General features: G+C 40.0%; 1 long non-coding RNA gene across 1 annotated transcript; it reads right to left on the bottom strand.

Moving 5' to 3' along the window:
- Positions 1–7,080: 7,080 nt before the first annotated feature.
- On the bottom strand, positions 7,081–16,021 carry LOC125777070 (uncharacterized). Its single transcript, XR_007422083.1, has 3 exons — positions 15,536–16,021; positions 9,445–9,552; positions 7,081–9,386 (listed from the first exon to the last, which is right to left on the bottom strand). It is a non-coding gene; the product is annotated as an uncharacterized LOC125777070 (long non-coding RNA).
- Between the last annotated feature and the right edge of the window lie 759 nt (positions 16,022–16,780).

The raw sequence follows: 16,780 nt of genomic DNA, 5'->3' as shown, positions 1-16,780 counted from the left end.
AGGATTACGTGAGAATTCACGACATTTAGATTTTGCCAGTTTCGATATACTGTAGTAATTATAAACTTTTATAAACAAAGATGGCTGATTTCTGCGTTTTTCCTACGTTCTCCACTGTTCACATATTTTGCTCGATGAGGAAGAAAAGGAAGGAAGGCAGTAGCGTTTTTGACTGGTTCTGCTATAAGTGAAGTGTTACTAAGTGAAAAGTGCATAATATAAGAAAAAATGTTATTCGCAATATACAAATTATCAATTTAAAAGTTGTAATTTTTTTAACTTTAAATGCAAATATCTTTAAAACTATAAGTCAGCGGCAACTATATATATATTTTCGTGATCGGAAGAACGTCACCTTTCCAGTGATACCCATTTTATCCCCGAAATCCGGGGATGCTATTCTAAATCCCAGCCCCGGCAATTTGCACAAGAAGCTATCCACTGCTCCATCTTGTGGAGTAGCTCCTTTATGGTGTGGGGACCAACCCTTAATAAAAGGTTCCGGTCCTACCATGTTGGTGACGCTACAGAGCGGGCAAGCTCATCAGCCAGTTCATTCCGGCTTTACCTTTGTGACCTGGCGCCCAAATAAGGTGCACATAGTTACGTTCTGATAGACTATTCAATCGTGCCGTGCTCTGAATGTTCGCCTTGAGTGACGTTTGGCTATCGTTTAGTACAGCTATTTGTTCATTGCGATAGTTGCGTTGGAGGTTTCTTTCCTAAGCGGTGAGGGTCATCTTAAACTTCCTAGTGAGTTTTACCCTTTAGGTAATGCTATCTCTAGGGAGAAGAACCAGTGGTGTGATCCCACTTAGCTCATTCATACGTTGAGAAGAGATTACCTTCCCTTTGCCAAACCCCTATGCTGTCGATTGGAGTAGAATGTGTTTGACGACTTGACCGATTACTGGGTGTAGCGGGTTGAGCTCCAGCAAGACTTCAAGTGCCGCCGTCGGACATGTGCGCATGGAACTCGACATGCAGATAAGGGCGAGTCTTTGCAGCTTCTATAGTTGAAGTCCTCCCGAGCGGTGGAGCCCAAGCCACCGCTCGATAAACAAGACGATAGTTGTTTTCAACGGGTTTAATCCGGTACACTTGCACCTTCCCTTGGCCAGGCCTGGTCCCCTTTGTACGATATCGTAGAGAGTGCCCTCAAATTTTCGTCTAGCTATGATAACAATGTCGTCCGCATATCGTTGTCAGCGGCTTTCATTAATAGTTAGCAAAAAAGTAGTTCGTCCACGACAAGGCTCTACAGCAGGAGAGTGCCTAGACGAAATCAGTTGTGAGGTTTTCTCAGAATAGGGCTGTATATTTGTTACTAATTTCTTACTTTTAACAAATTCAATTCTTTTAAATAAAAATCAGTATTTTATATATTATTTTTCTTTATTTAATTGGCCATCAATGTCCAGTCGTTTTTAGTAAACTTATTTCAATCGTTTTTCTCGATTCTTTGGTCGAATGTCCTTTTAGCAGAATTTTGGTGTTCTTAACCACACCATTCTCCATTAAATAGGAATCTTTTAAGAGCGAGCGTAGGTGTGAGGCTTCATCATCCATCATAAGGTCCTGTAAAAGTTTTGTTGTGCGACACCAAAAATAGAAGTATTTAATTAACGAAGCATGCTAAAAAATTAATCGCGAACCAATGACCTATCGAAATCAATTTATTGTACAGAAAACTTTTGTATCTAAAAAGATATCTTCATAAAAATTTAGCAAGAAACGCTGAAATCTTCGAAGAAATAATCAATTTACTAATTTACGAGTCTTTCCCGGTCGATAGGTTGGTGAAATATGTTTGTGCAATCTGTTACCTCCATTTTACAAAGTGGATTGTTAAATAAAAGTCCCAATTTAATTCCTATACACTTATTTTTATTTCTAATTGGAATCTGTTTTGTTCTCGTATTGCGGTCATCCCGAACAGACATATATTCGGTACCAAACAAATAGCATTTATGTCTTTCATTTCGTCTTCTAGGATGTACTAAGAGCATTGTGCAGCTCGCACCTCAGGATTCAACTTTCGGAACAATCAGTCTTCTGACTGTTCTCTTTCTGTGATGCTAAATGCGTCCCGCGCGCCACAAACAGTGCTGATATGCTTGCATCTTGCGCTTACGTTGACAGACGCTTATCCAACTGCACCTCAATTTGTGATGAAACCTCTGCAATTTGAGAAGTTACCTGCGTCGATATTTGAATAGACACTTATGTTGACATCTGCGAAATTTGCGTAGGAATCTGTTACATTGCAGCCAAAATCTCTTTGAGAATTTGGAATTTATTGGACAATTCCACTTTTGACACCAACTTACTTATTATACTCCGGTCCCATAATTGGGAATTGCGCCACTGCCCAGCAGAGTCTTGTGGCATTTACTACACTGGCCATATAAAGGAGCGCAAGTTTGGTGTGGGATTTGTGATGGAAGAGAGACTCCGAGTAATATTATTCACTCCGGTGGAACGTCTAGCCACAATCAGTATCAAAGCGAGGTTCTTCAACATATCGCTGATTTGCGCCCACGCCCCGACGGAAGAGAAGAACGATGTGACCAAAGATGCCTTCTATGCTTGGAGCGCACCTAAGAGAGCTGCCCCCGCCACGATGTCAAAATCGTGCTTGGCGTCTTTAACGCCAGGGTGGGCAAAGAAGGTATCTTTTGCGTAATAGTCGATAAATTCAGTCTCCACGAGGAAACCTCCCCAAATGGGTTGATACAGATCGGCTTCGCCGGGGCCCGAAATATGGTTATCTGTAGTACTAGATTCCAGCATAGAAAAAATCAAAAAGCTATCTGGTTATCTCCGGATCGAAAAATCACCAACCAGATCGATCATGTTGTGATAGACGGAAGACACGTCTCCAGTATTTTAGACGTGCGTGTGCTCCGTGGTTCTAACATTGACTTGGACCACTATCTCGTTGCAGCATAGATTCACACCCGCCTCTGTGCAGCAAAAAACGCACGTCAACAAACACAAGGAAGGTTCGACGTCGAGAAGCTGCAATCACAACTGACAGCAGACGATTTTCGATTCGACTTGCACTCCTGCCCTTTGACAAACTCCTTACGTACAGCTGCAACCGAAACTATTGCTTTTTGGAAAGTGCAAAAGAACAACTGGTACAGGAGTGCCGTGTCGCAGCGGAGAGAAAACAGGCTGCCTACCTCGCAACGTTACGATCGACCACAACACGTGCGGGATGGGATAGACACCGAGAGTTGAAGAGGGAAGCGAGACGCGTTTTGCAGACAGAAAAAGAAAGAGACCGAAATGCGTGAGTACGAAGAGCTTGATAAGCTACCCGACAGGGGAAATGTCTGAAAATCCTACAAAAAGACAAGACCCGAGTTACTCTTGTAGAACCCTTTAAGGTGATCTAGTGACAGATGCCCATATCATATTAAAATCATGGAGGGAACACTTCTCCCGCGTGCTGCATGGCAACGATAGTATAACGCCAAGAAAAGGCGAACCCGAATCCCCAGTCGATGACGATGGAGCAGACGTTCCATTGCCCGACCATGAAGAAGTTCGAATAGCAATTACCCGTCTGAAAAACAACAAAGCGGCGGCCCATGGGTTGCCTGCCAAGCTATTCAAACACAGCGGCGAAGAACTGATAAGGATCATGAATCAGATTCTTTGCAAAATATGCCGAACGATTGGAATTTAAGTCTGCCCTGCCCGATCCACAAAAAGGGAGACCCCACAATCTGCGCCAACTACCGTGGGATAAGCCTCCTCAACATCGCGTACAAGGTTCTATCGAGCGTATTGTGTGAAGGATTAAAGCCCACCGTCAATAAACTGATTGAACCTTATCAGTGTGGCTTTAGACCTGGCAAATCAACAACTGAATCAGCTGTTATTAAACAAACAGCCGCCACACTCGGGACTAGGCACCCACGTCATTGGTAACAGTCATAACTAACGAAAACACTCGAGCTCTGGAAGTATTCGACGCAGTACCCGCCGGGGGAAGCAGAGGAAGAGGAAGATCTCTACTCTGTTGGAAGGACCAAGTAGAGAAGCGACTGGCGCGCTGTTGTTAACTAGGCTATAACCGCGTAAGCGTATTCTATGCCAGTAAAGAAGAAGAAGTTGCTTTGCGAATTAATACTCAGTCTATTGAACAACAATTATATTTCTAAAGCTTTATAAAAATAAGACATCAATTTGGGCGAGGTGTGTAAAGTTTCAGGAGAGACCCAATCATATCAGTTTACGGAAGGATGAGCATAAAGAGTTGCGAAAAAATCAATGAAATCCTCCGAAACTTGATGTTCATCGCAGAATCATGGTTAAATTCTCCCCTCCTTATTTTCGAAGAACTCGGACAACCACTTTTTAAAAGCCTCTTTTGAGTTCAACTTTATACCAACAAGGGCGTTCGCCATGGACTGGAACCGGTGGTAGTCACTTGGCGCTGTGTCCGGGCTATATGGTGGATGCCATAAAACCTCCATCCGAGCTCTCGTAGTTTCTGACGAGTCATCAACGAAGTATGTGGCCTGGCGTTGCCCTGGTGGAACACTACACCCTTACTGTTGGCCAATTCTGGACGCTTCTGGTCGATCGCCTGCTTCAAGCGGCCCAGTTGTTCGCAGTAGATGGTAGAATGAAGCGTCTGGCCATAAGGAAGCAGCTCATGATGATGGAAGATTCCCTTCCAATCCCACACACAGAAAAACATTCCTGGCCGTCAATCCCGGCTTGGCCACTGTTTGGGACGATACACCGGCCTCCAGAAGGTTTTTTTGCGTCAAATCGAGGCATCCAAACATGGAACTTTTTTGATGTATCCAGCCTTCTGCAGATGGTTTAAAATGGTTTGGTGACTAACTCCTATCTTTAGTGCGATGCCACATGCCGGTCTAACTCGATGTTTTCCATGATTTGATCGGTATTAGTCGTCACAGGTCTTCCGTCGGCTAGTTTATACCTGGTATCGTTTTCATTCACTCTGAATCGTCGAAACCATTACTCCGCAGTTCGAAGTAAGAGAGTACCATCCTCCAAAACACCATTAATCTCACGGAACGTTTCTCTAGCGGAAGGAAAACTTTAAAATAGCGATGGCAATAGCAATACGTTTGACTGTTAGTATTCTAAAAATTCTATCCTGTCGAGATGCCCCGTAATTAGTATTCCATATATTGTAAGCAATAAGCAATATGGAGTCTCCACAGACAATAGGCACGGCAATACAGTTAGTAAGACATAGATTTTATCAGAGATAAGGAGTTCAGTAGGTTTTGACGTTTAGCAATTGGAAGCGAGCGATGGCCAGATTGAAATCTTACCAAATAAATATGTAAACGGAGGGATTTGTTGCATCGTTCAAGACTACTTATAAAAAATGTTAAACAATGAAAATTAAATAAATTTGTGAAATTTAAAGGTATTTGATGAAACGTTTTGTAATTTGAAGACTCATAGTATTATTTTCAATGGAAAATGATTAAAAACATTTAATGATTAAGAGCTAAAAGGCTTAAATCCTTTTATTGGGTATTGAAAGTTCAAAAGTCAATTGTTCTAATTTACTTTAAAAAGATTTAAATAGTTTCTCCATATAATAAATAACCACTACATATTAATTTTTATTCGTACTAAATGTTGGGTGTTTTAATTTAAAATGCCCAAAAATTTTTATTTTGTTCGATCTGGCCATAATGGAAAATGTTATAAAAAACGCTTATTTTGAGGCGCTCTCACACTGGAATAAGTTTAACATCCCTTTATCCCTGGATTTTATCCTGTCGAGATGCCCCGTTAGAACCAAGATCTTTGTAAGTACAGTAGATTCCGGTTTTAACGACTTTCAAGGGACCGACGACTTTACGTCGTTATACCCGGAGGACGCAATAACCAGAAGGAGCAAAAAACAATTTTTTTGTTTATTTTATGGTTGCCATGTTCGTAATAGGTTTTTAAAATAAAACAAATTAATTTTTAAATCAAAACAAAAAATTTAATTCAATAACCTTGGTTTTTCAAAATAGGTCGTATACATACATATAACGGATATTCATAAACTTAATATAACTAGATTAATTTCTTTTCTTTTACTTTTTATTCTTAATTTAAATAATCAGTATTTTTTTTAATTTAAACGAGAGATGTTGTGCGTTAAACTCTCGTCATTAAAATTCGAATGGACAAATCTATTTAGCAGTTCTGCAGCCTTCAGTGCCTCCAAAACGCTAGGTGCTGACTCATCTTCATTTCAATCTTCGTTGTCGTCGCTATCCTGTCCATCATCTAATATATTTTCAACAATTCTGTCTTCGCAAGGTTCCTCACAAGTCGCTACACCATTGTCAATAAGAACATATTCAATCAAATTTTCAATTTTAAATTGCTTAGCGAAAAAATTTGCTTTTTCTTGAAGCAGTGGACCACTTAATGGGATTCCTGGACTGCGTTGCAATATGAACCACTGTATATGTAACAATGCTTTGTCCACTTGATCTTGAGTTGAAGCTCTGACGCGTTTCGGCTTTAAGATATTACTATTAAATAACGTTTTAATTTTTTCTTTATTTATTTTTTTTTTTTGATTGTGGCAATTGTTGTATGGCCTACGCAGAATTCTTTTGCCAGAGTAACGTTGCGCTCACCGGCTTCCAGGTGCCGAATAATTTGCATTTTTTCTTCAACAGAGAAGCACTTTCGTTTTTGAGACATTTTGCGGGTGTAATGCGCAAGTGTCGAGCTTAAACTGAATGACTTCCTTAATGCGCATTTTGTGCATTTTACGCATTTTGCGCATTAGCTCACATTTGGCGAATTTACGCATTCAAAAAATGGAAAATTGGAAAAAAGCAGAAAAAGCTATAAATATAACGGGACATCCTATCGAATAGACTATGTGGTCTGCACACGCACGCTGTAAACATTTGTGTGACGTCAGCATTGCACTTCGACTATCTCTCTCTAGCAGCAGCGTTGCTAAGGCGACGGCTAAAACTGACAGAGAGTAGTGAGAGTAGCTGCTATGCACACAAGCAAGGGTGCCGATCACTGATAAATACATACATTTCTAATTGCGTCGTTTGATGCTTAAAATTGTTGGCATTATTTTGCTGAATTTTTTTTTTCGTCGCTATATCCGGTTGAATTCTGAAAAATTTCGTCGGTATAAGCGGTTAGTCGCTAAAAGCGGAGACGTACTAAGCGGAGGCTCTTTCATATAAGTTTGTATGGGGACCAACCAAGCCATCGAGTTTTTGTCGCAATAACCGGACGGACACTATAAGCGGAGTCGTTATAACCGGATTCTACTGTATTTGCATTACGAATGTGCCCTAGTGAACTCGTTATAGCTCTAAGAATTTTTAACTGGAACGTCTGTATGTTGACAGTTTAAATTTACTGCTTTTATTTTCATGCTAGTTATGCAGTTGAAATGTCTGCTATATAGAAGATACGAGTATAATAGATATATAAAGAGTTACGTCTAGCTATAAGCTGTAACTTCAGCAGTTTGACAGTGCAGTTTTCATTTCTATGAAAATTTCGAAGAGGCAACATATCCCATCTGCACATAAGCCGACGGTATTTTCAATTCTGTAATATGAAATTTAGAAGATCGTGTATTAAGACGGTTGCGTTATATTATAAAAATAAGTACATTTTCAAAATAACATTTTTCCAAAAAATGAATATTTAGTTTAATATTGTTAATTTACAGCAAAATTATGCAAATTGGGTTGAGAATGAGCGAAGTCTTAAATTTAATAATCTTATACAAACATAAATCAAAATATCATTGCTCATTTTAAATTTATTATTTTAATTGGTGTATAAAATTTATGCCACAATTATTATGGTTCAAGAGTTCAAAACGTGTGCTACATCAGCTATCTACCCGACGACATTTCGCAAATGATAAAATAAATTTTTCAAGAGCTCAAAGCATGCGCTATATTAGCTCGAACCCACCTACCCTATGCCATAGATAACTTGATACGAGTCTCTTTGGTTCGAGAGAGAGCTGTCAAAACTCGCATTTTTATAACATTTGCCAATGATGCCACTGCTGAAAAAGATTAGCTTGGGCATTTTATAAACAACTTTTGGGTATTTTGCAGTTTCCACATTATCACTGAGGTATGCAAATAGCGCGTTACCGATATTATCTTTGGGTGCTCGGTTCCCCAGTAGGCCTATATCACCCATATATGTATATGAACAATTTTACAAACTACGAAAATCTAATTTTACAAAACTTCAGCAACGCACTAATTTTCGCAGTTCGTTTTAGCGGTGCTCTTCTGGTATCACGCCTTTTTCACTAACAGCTAGTTGACGGCACCCTGATTGTGTTTTGTTGCCAGCTCAGAGAACCGATCAGGGTCCTCTTCCAGCTGACAAGCGAGAGAGCAAGAAAAGAGATTCTGATCAATTTATCTTACGCCTTTGCGCAAATGATTATATTAGGTTGTCAAAAAAGTCTTGCGGTATTTTAAAGCGCGTAGTTCTAGTTTTATTCGTCGCAACGGGTCATGCTATACCTTTTTGGAAGGCTCATTTCACGCGCTAACTGCTTAATTGATTGTCGTTTCTTTTAAGTCGTTCGTGAGTTATAGCGTCGCAAACATGGAGCAAAATAAAGAGAAAATACGGCATATTTTACAGTACTACTACGATAAAGGCAAAAATGCATCTCAAGCCGTGGAGTTTATAGACCCGACACAGTTTCCATTTCCACTGCACAACGATGGTTTCAACGTTTTCGTTCTGGTGTAGAGGTGGTCGAAGATGCGCCACGCTCCGGAAGGCCTGTCGTCGAAAATTGCGATAAAATCGCTGAATTGGTCGAAAGAGACCGGCATAGTAGTCATCAAACCGTTATAAACCATTTGAAGAAGCTTGGAGTCACTAAGAAGCTCGATGTATGGGTGCCACACGAATTGATTCAATAAAAATACCGCAAGACTTTTTTGACAACCAAATATGATGATAGCAAATGCCCACATACAGATTTGGCAATGGCAATAGCAATAGATTTGACAGTTAGTATGCTACAAATTCGATTCTGTCGAGATGCCCCGTAATCAGGGAACGCGTTTGAGATAAAAATGAGAGCCAATACAAGTTTCGTATCATTTTATCCATGTCCATGGCAGAATTGTTGCAGCAATACACAAATTAAAGAGCGAAAATTTAATTCATATCGGAATTGTACAGTTGTGTGAACAAAAAGAGGTAAAAATATTTTGCAGGTCTTAGAGTTTCGCATTAATATTTGTCGTTTTCAAATGCCTCAGTTTAGTCCTCATTATGTCCCATTTAATATTCATTAAATTTGGAGCATTTTCGCCAATTTTGTTGTAAAACCTTTGGGCTGTTGGTTTCTAAAAGCAGATCGTAAAATGTAAAATGATGAAATGACACAAAATATATCAATATTACCTCAAAATGGTCCGGATTCTCTTTTATTGCGTCCACTATATTTATCAAATGGTCTTTCGTTTGGCTTTCAGACCAACGAAATGTGCCGTTTAGCCTTAATCTTTTTTTCTATTAAATAATCAATTTAATATTGTTACAAAAAGTAGTATTAAGTTGTATTTGTATTACTATATGCATCCCTGATTATGAACAATAGCTGTAGGTATATGGAATAGCATTTGTCTTGTTGTAGACATCTGGCGCCGCACTGTCTGGCGCCGCGACTGTCTGCTTGCGTCTGGCGCCGTATGTTCTGGTAATTTCCAGACGGGATATTCTAGAAGGACACGTCGGCATCAGCGAGAAGTGCGTGGCTATAGCCGTATGTTCTGGTAATTTCCAGACGCGATATTCTAGAAGGACACGTCGGCATCAGCGAGAAGTGCGTGGCTATATAAGCCGTGGCAGCGCCAACGTAATCAATCAGTGCTAAGAGTAAACTGCTATAGTGTAGACGAGTTGTGAAATAAAGAGTTGTTGAATTAAATTAAACAGTGTTGATTTTATTTGTCAATCCAGAGATACGAACCTAACAAAGTAAACTAGCAAGCAGTAAATTCGTAACAATTGGTGTCAGAAGTGGGATTGTCAAATAATCCAAATTCAAGATGGTTAAATTCGGAGAATTGAGAATTCAGCAATTAAAAAAGGAACTGGAGGAGCGTAATTTGCCGATAAGCGGACAAAAGGCGGATCTGCAGGCACGATTACGTGAAGCAATGGAAGCGGATGGAATTAATGTGGACGAGTTCGAATTTGTTGGGCCAGAAACTTCTACAAAGGTAGAAGAAAAAGTAGAAGAACAACGAACATCATCAAGTGCAGACACGAACATGCTGTTAGTGGCTTTTAAGCAAATAATAGCTGAAAATATATCACAAATAACAGAGAATGCAGTGCAAACAGAAAATCGTCTGGCACAGCAAATAGCTGAAAATACATCGCAGTTAAAGTCTTGCCTTACACAACAAATGACTGAAAATAATACGCAGTTAGAAAAGCGTTTGGTACAACAGATTACAGAAAATACTACACAAGTACAAAAACAAGTGCAAGAGAAATTTTCAAAATTTGAAGAGGAATTAAGCACGTTAAAAAATGAAGAAGAAAATTTAAAATCAGAATTTCTTCAACTGAGTAATCGTATGCGAGAACTGCAACTGCATGGCCCTGCACCATCAATAAATAATCCAAGATTGAAGGCACCCACATTCGATGGAAGTATTCCATTTCAAATTTTCAAACTTCAGTTTGAAAAGACAGCAATGGCCAATAACTGGAATGCAGCGGACAAAGTGGCGTCCTTGTTTGTATCATTGAAAGGGCCTGCGGCAGAAATCCTTCAGACTATTCCAGACTGTGAACGGGACAACTATGAGGCATTGATGAGTGCGATAGAAAGACGATATGGTAGTGAGCACCGGAAACAAATATACCAGATCGAACTGCAAAATAGGGGTCAGAAGATGAACGAGTCATTGCAAGAGTTCGCAACTGAAATCGAACGACTGGCTCATTTGGCAAATGCAGATGCACCTGTGGATTACATTGAGAGGGTAAAAATTCAATGTTTCATAAATGGAATTCGTGATGTGGACACCAAACGCGCCACATATGCATTGCCAAAAAGAACGTTTGCTGAAACGGTTTCGCACGCCCTCACACAGGAAACAGCTTCCCTACTAAGTAAACCAGCACACAAAGTACAAAGGGTTGAAATGGAACAACCGGCGCTGATGGAAGAAATATTGAAGACTCTGAAGACAATTGCTGCACCGCGAGTAAATACAACAGGAAGATGTTTCAACTGTGGAAAAGCGGGTCACTTTGCCCGAAATTGCAATATAAAAGTAAACCCATCAAAACGGAAACAACCAACAGATAACGAGGACGGAGCATCCACATCTCACAAGTCGTTAAACTAAAACGGAACAGTTCAAAGGGGCGTGAGCTGGTTCCCACAACTATTTGCCCCGCCATCTCGATATCACAAATAGGTCGCCATGACAACAATCTTACTATCAACGGCATCGTAAATGGACGACTGTCAACGCTTACTTTGGATACTGGTGCCACACATTCAATTATCCGACCGGATGTGGTAAGAGGAACGGTTGAACCATTAGTCGGTTGCAAGCTTCGAACGGCCACCGGGGAGGAAGCAGCTGTCGCGGGAAAAGTGTTTTGCAAAGTGATGATTGGTACCCTGGAAGTTAATCACATCTTCATCGTAGCAGAAATCACGGATGAAATTATAATGGGAGTAGATTTCATGATTGATCACGGGGTTACTTTGGATTTAAACAAGCAAATGCTGTTTTGTCAGAACATGGAGATGCCTATAAACACCGGATATGTGACCAACGTTGAAAGTAAGAGGGTGATTGTTGATGATAATCAGAGTATTCCACCAAAATCTGAGGCGATTGTATGGGCCAAAGTGAATGGAGGAGGTGGGACTGAAGAGTTGTGGATTGTGGAACCAACAAAAATAGATACACCCATATTGGTAGGAAGAACGCTTGTGAAAATTAGAGAAGACGCCACCATTCCGGTCAGAGTAGTGAATGAATTCAACACGCCTATAAGGCTGAAGAAAGGAGCAGTAATTGGACAGTGCCAGAATATAAGTGCAATAGCACGATGCGAACGGTCAGAACAGAAGCTTACTATTGAGCCACAGCAGATAAGTCCTACACTCCTAAACAATTTGCTGAATGAGCTGCATGGAAATGAAAAATTAAAAGCAGAAAAACTATTAGAAAAATACGCATCCATATTTGCAAACGAAGGAAACACAGGAAGAACCGGCATTGTCAAACATCGCATAAATACTGGGGACGCTAAACCAATCCGACAAGCTCCGCGTAGGGTTCCACTAGCAAAACGTGAGGATGCTAACAAAATTATTGAAGACATGCACAAAAACGGTGTAATCGAACCTTCAATAAGTCCATGGAGCTCACCTATCGTCTTAGTTAAAAAGAAAGATGGTAGCACCCGTTTCTGCGTAGATTATAGGAAGTTGAATGATGTCACAAAGAAAGACAGTTATCCTCTACCAAGAATCGACGATACATTAGACACCTTGTCTGGAGCGAAATGGTTTTCTACATTAGATCTACAAAGTGGATATTGGCAAGTCGAGATTGATGAATGTGACCGTGAAAAGACCGCTTTCAGTATGGGCGACGGGTTATGGGAATTCTCTGTGATGCCATTTGGGTTATGTAATGCGCCTGCAACGTTCGAGCGACTGATGGAACATGTGTTAAAAGGACTCAACTGGAAGACATGTTTGGTGTATCTTGATGACATTATCATTATGGGAAAAAGTTTCGATGATCATCTGAAAAATCTAGAGGAAGTCTTTCAGCGAATAGCATCAGCCGGATTACGCTTGAATCCCAAAAAGTGTTCATTATGGAAGAAGCAGGTCACATATCTCGGACATAAAGTGTCAACTGAGGGAATTCACACCGAGGAAGGAAAAATAAAAGCAGTGAAAGATTGGCCTCGACCCACCAACATTCATGAACTCCGCAGCTTCCTCGGCTTATGCACGTATTACCACCGTTTTGTACCTGGATTTGCGAACGTGGCTAGAAGTTTACATGATTTAACAAAGAAGAATCGCCCGTTTGTATGGCAGTTGGAACAAGAAAAAGCGTTTGAGCAGCTTAAAGAACTACTTTGTACGGCGCCGATGTTGGCTTATCCAATACCTGGAAAGAAATTCATCCTGGATACAGATGCGAGCGCTTATGGAATTGGAGGTGTCCTGTCTCAGCTCATCGACGGACAAGAAAGAGTAATTGGGTATTACAGCAGAGTGCTCGGGAAACCAGAGAAAAACTACTGTGTGACGCGAAAAGAACTACTAGCTGTGGTGGAATGTGTAAAACATTTCCACAAGTATTTGTATGGACAACGATTCTTGCTGAGGACTGATCATGCAGCATTAAAATGGTTATTACAGTTTAAGAATCCGGAAGGCCAAATTGCACGATGGATCGAAAGATTACAGAATTACGACTTCGAAACGGAACATCGAAAGGGGATTCACCACAAAAATGCGGATGCATTATCACGTCGCCCTTGTCCACTGGAATGTAAACATTGCTCCAAATCAGAGGGAAAAGAAGGTATAATCGACGTGCGATTACTGAATATAGAACCTGAAGATGATTGGACTCCTCATCGCATCAGAATCAATCAGCTGGAGGACCCTGATCTTGCAAAGCTGGTAATGGCCAAAGAAAATGGGGTACGACCACCAAAGGAACAAATAAGTAACGAGAGTCCAACGGCAAAAGCATATTGGGCCCAATGGAACAGCATAAACCTCGTTAATGGATACCTTCATCGTACCTGGGAAAGTGAAGATGGCAAACAGTCTCGTCTTCTGATCATAGTACCGAAGTCCATGATCCCAAAAGTATTGAAAGAATATCACAATGGACCTAGTGGAGGGCACCTTGGAATTACAAAAACTATAGAGAAGATTAAACAACGGTTCTACTGGATCGGTTGTCGAGATTCCATAGCAGAATGGATAAGTAATTGCGTAGAGTGCATGGCAGCTAAAGGTCCTAAAGCCAAAAGTCGCGGTAGGCTACAACAGTACAACGTGGGATCACCATTTGAACGAGTCGCAATGGATATTGCAGGTCCGTTCCCAACCAGTACGGCCGGAAACAAATATCTACTGGTTGTCATGGACTATTTCAGTAAATGGCCAGAAATATATGCCTTACCAAACCAGGAAGCGAAGACAGTAGCCGAAGCGTTTGTAGAAAATTGGATAACAAGGTTCGGAGTGCCCGTCGAATTACACTCAGATCAAGGCAGGAATTTCGAATCTTCCATTTTCCAAGAAGTTTGTACATTATTGGGCATCCACAAGACACGGACAACAGCGTTACACCCACAATCAGATGGGATGGTAGAGAGATTCAACCGAACGCTCGAAGAACATCTGCGGAAAATCGTTGATAAAGACCAACGGAATTGGGACAAGTGCATCCAGATGTTCCTGCTGGCGTATCGTTCAGCGAAGCACGAGACAACTGGTTACACGCCAGCAAAGATTATTTTCGGATCTGATCTGCGACTCCCTGCTGATCTTAAGTTTGGTACGAATCCTACAGCTGTAAGAAATGATGGAGATTATTGTTCTGCCTTAAAGGAAGAAATGAATGAATTGCATCTAATGGTAAGACAGCACACGCATCTGATGAGCAATAAGATGAAGGACCGGTTCGATCAAGCGGCAAATTCAAAAGGTTTTGAAGAAGGTGATCTGGTCCTGTTGTACAATCCACTTCGAAAGAAAGGCTTGTCCCCGAAATTGCAGACAGCCTGGGAAGGACCCTATATGGTGATGAAACGACTTAATGACGTGGTATACCGCATACAAAGAAATGGGAAAGCACGATGTAAAATGAAAGTAGTACATTTGGAGAGGCTCGCCCCATTTGGTTCAAGAGGATTTGTGCCTAATCGGGACGATTAGGCTTTAGTGGAGGGCAGTGTTACAAAAAGTAGTATTAAGTTGTATTTGTATTACTATATGCATCCCTGATTATGAACAATAGCTGTAGGTATATGGAATAGCATTTGTCTTGTTGTAGACATCTGGCGCCGCACTGTCTGGCGCCGCGACTGTCTGCTTGCGTCTGGCGCCGTATGTTCTGGTAATTTCCAGACGGGATATTCTAGAAGGACACGTCGGCATCAGCGAGAAGTGCGTGGCTATAGCCGTATGTTCTGGTAATTTCCAGACGCGATATTCTAGAAGGACACGTCGGCATCAGCGAGAAGTGCGTGGCTATATAAGCCGTGGCAGCGCCAACGTAATCAATCAGTGCTAAGAGTAAACTGCTATAGTGTAGACGAGTTGTGAAATAAAGAGTTGTTGAATTAAATTAAACAGTGTTGATTTTATTTGTCAATCCAGAGATACGAACCTAACAAAGTAAACTAGCAAGCAGTAAATTCGTAACAATATTAATAATACAAGCCAATAATTAATTGTTATGAATTTACTTACCGCTTCCATTTCTTTTAAAACACCAAAGTGACGCTTCCAGCTGATTGCGAATTGCGCAAAATGCTATGGTTGCCACTGAAAACGGTCTCGCATATTTGCAAGATTGTCGTAAAATAAAATGCATGTAAAACTTAATAGCTATCAGAGAACGTTTATCATAGAGAAGGTTCACGGCGCGGAGATCGTAAAAATATTTTTGGCTAACTCGGTCGAGATAGAAGAGTTTCACCACTGCCAGCTCGGCAGGAGAAATTTTAACATTTTCGCTTGAACAGCATGAAATAAAAATTATGCTCAAACTATATATTGCTTTAACAGACGTAAGTATGTTCACTCTTTTGCTTATATTTTTATACCTTTACATACATACATATGTACTTATGTATATGCAAACATGTGTATTCGTATGAATTCTTTTTGTGCATATCAATGAATGCATGTACAATTGAATACATTTGAATTAAATTACTGTTTGAAAGCAATATTCGTAGTTTATGTGAATAAAGCCTATTTTTTAATTATATTTGTAACTGATATATTCATACTTATGTGTATACTTCATTACAAATGTATGTATATCAGAAATATTATTAAAAAAATGAAAAATGTATATTACAGTAGTGATAAATGTACATTAATCATACATTTTATTATTCAAAACTTATACATATTTACATGTATGACGATCATACATAAGTATGTATGTGTTTATGTTCGCTTTCGCGAATTCAAATCATATTATCACTTATCAATAATAATATGTGCGCGCTCATTGTACATACATAAATATGTGCGTATGTCAGGGATGGGCACATTAGCCCTCAGTGGCATTTTGCCCGTGCGGGCACGAGTGCACATTTTGAGGGCTAGGTGAGGGGATCATCGCGGGCAAACATGAAGAGGGAAGTGAGCGCAACGTATTTTACCACTACATATTTACAAATGAGAGCAACGTATTTTCTCACACCATGTTTACAAATGAGAGCGCACGCATATATGGGAAGTTGCACTGTGGGTAATAATTATAAAATTGCCTCACAATTTTAAATTTCTTTGTAACTACTATAAATTTATAAAATGTAAGACAAATAACAAAAAGTATAATAAATATTTGATTTTAGTAATCATTTTTTTAATATGTCTTTATATCAGCATTTAATTTTGTTTATTTGAAATAATAAATTATATGTTTGGTTTAATCTCATTTGATATAGCTACACGCATTATTGTACCAAAATTTAAATC

The sequence above is a fragment of the Bactrocera dorsalis genome, chromosome 1 (genome assembly GCF_023373825.1).
Source record: "Bactrocera dorsalis isolate Fly_Bdor chromosome 1, ASM2337382v1, whole genome shotgun sequence".
NCBI lineage: Eukaryota > Metazoa > Arthropoda > Insecta > Diptera > Tephritidae > Bactrocera > Bactrocera dorsalis.
The sequence above is the reverse complement of the archived record's forward strand: the minus strand, read 5'-3'. Positions and strand labels throughout refer to the sequence as shown.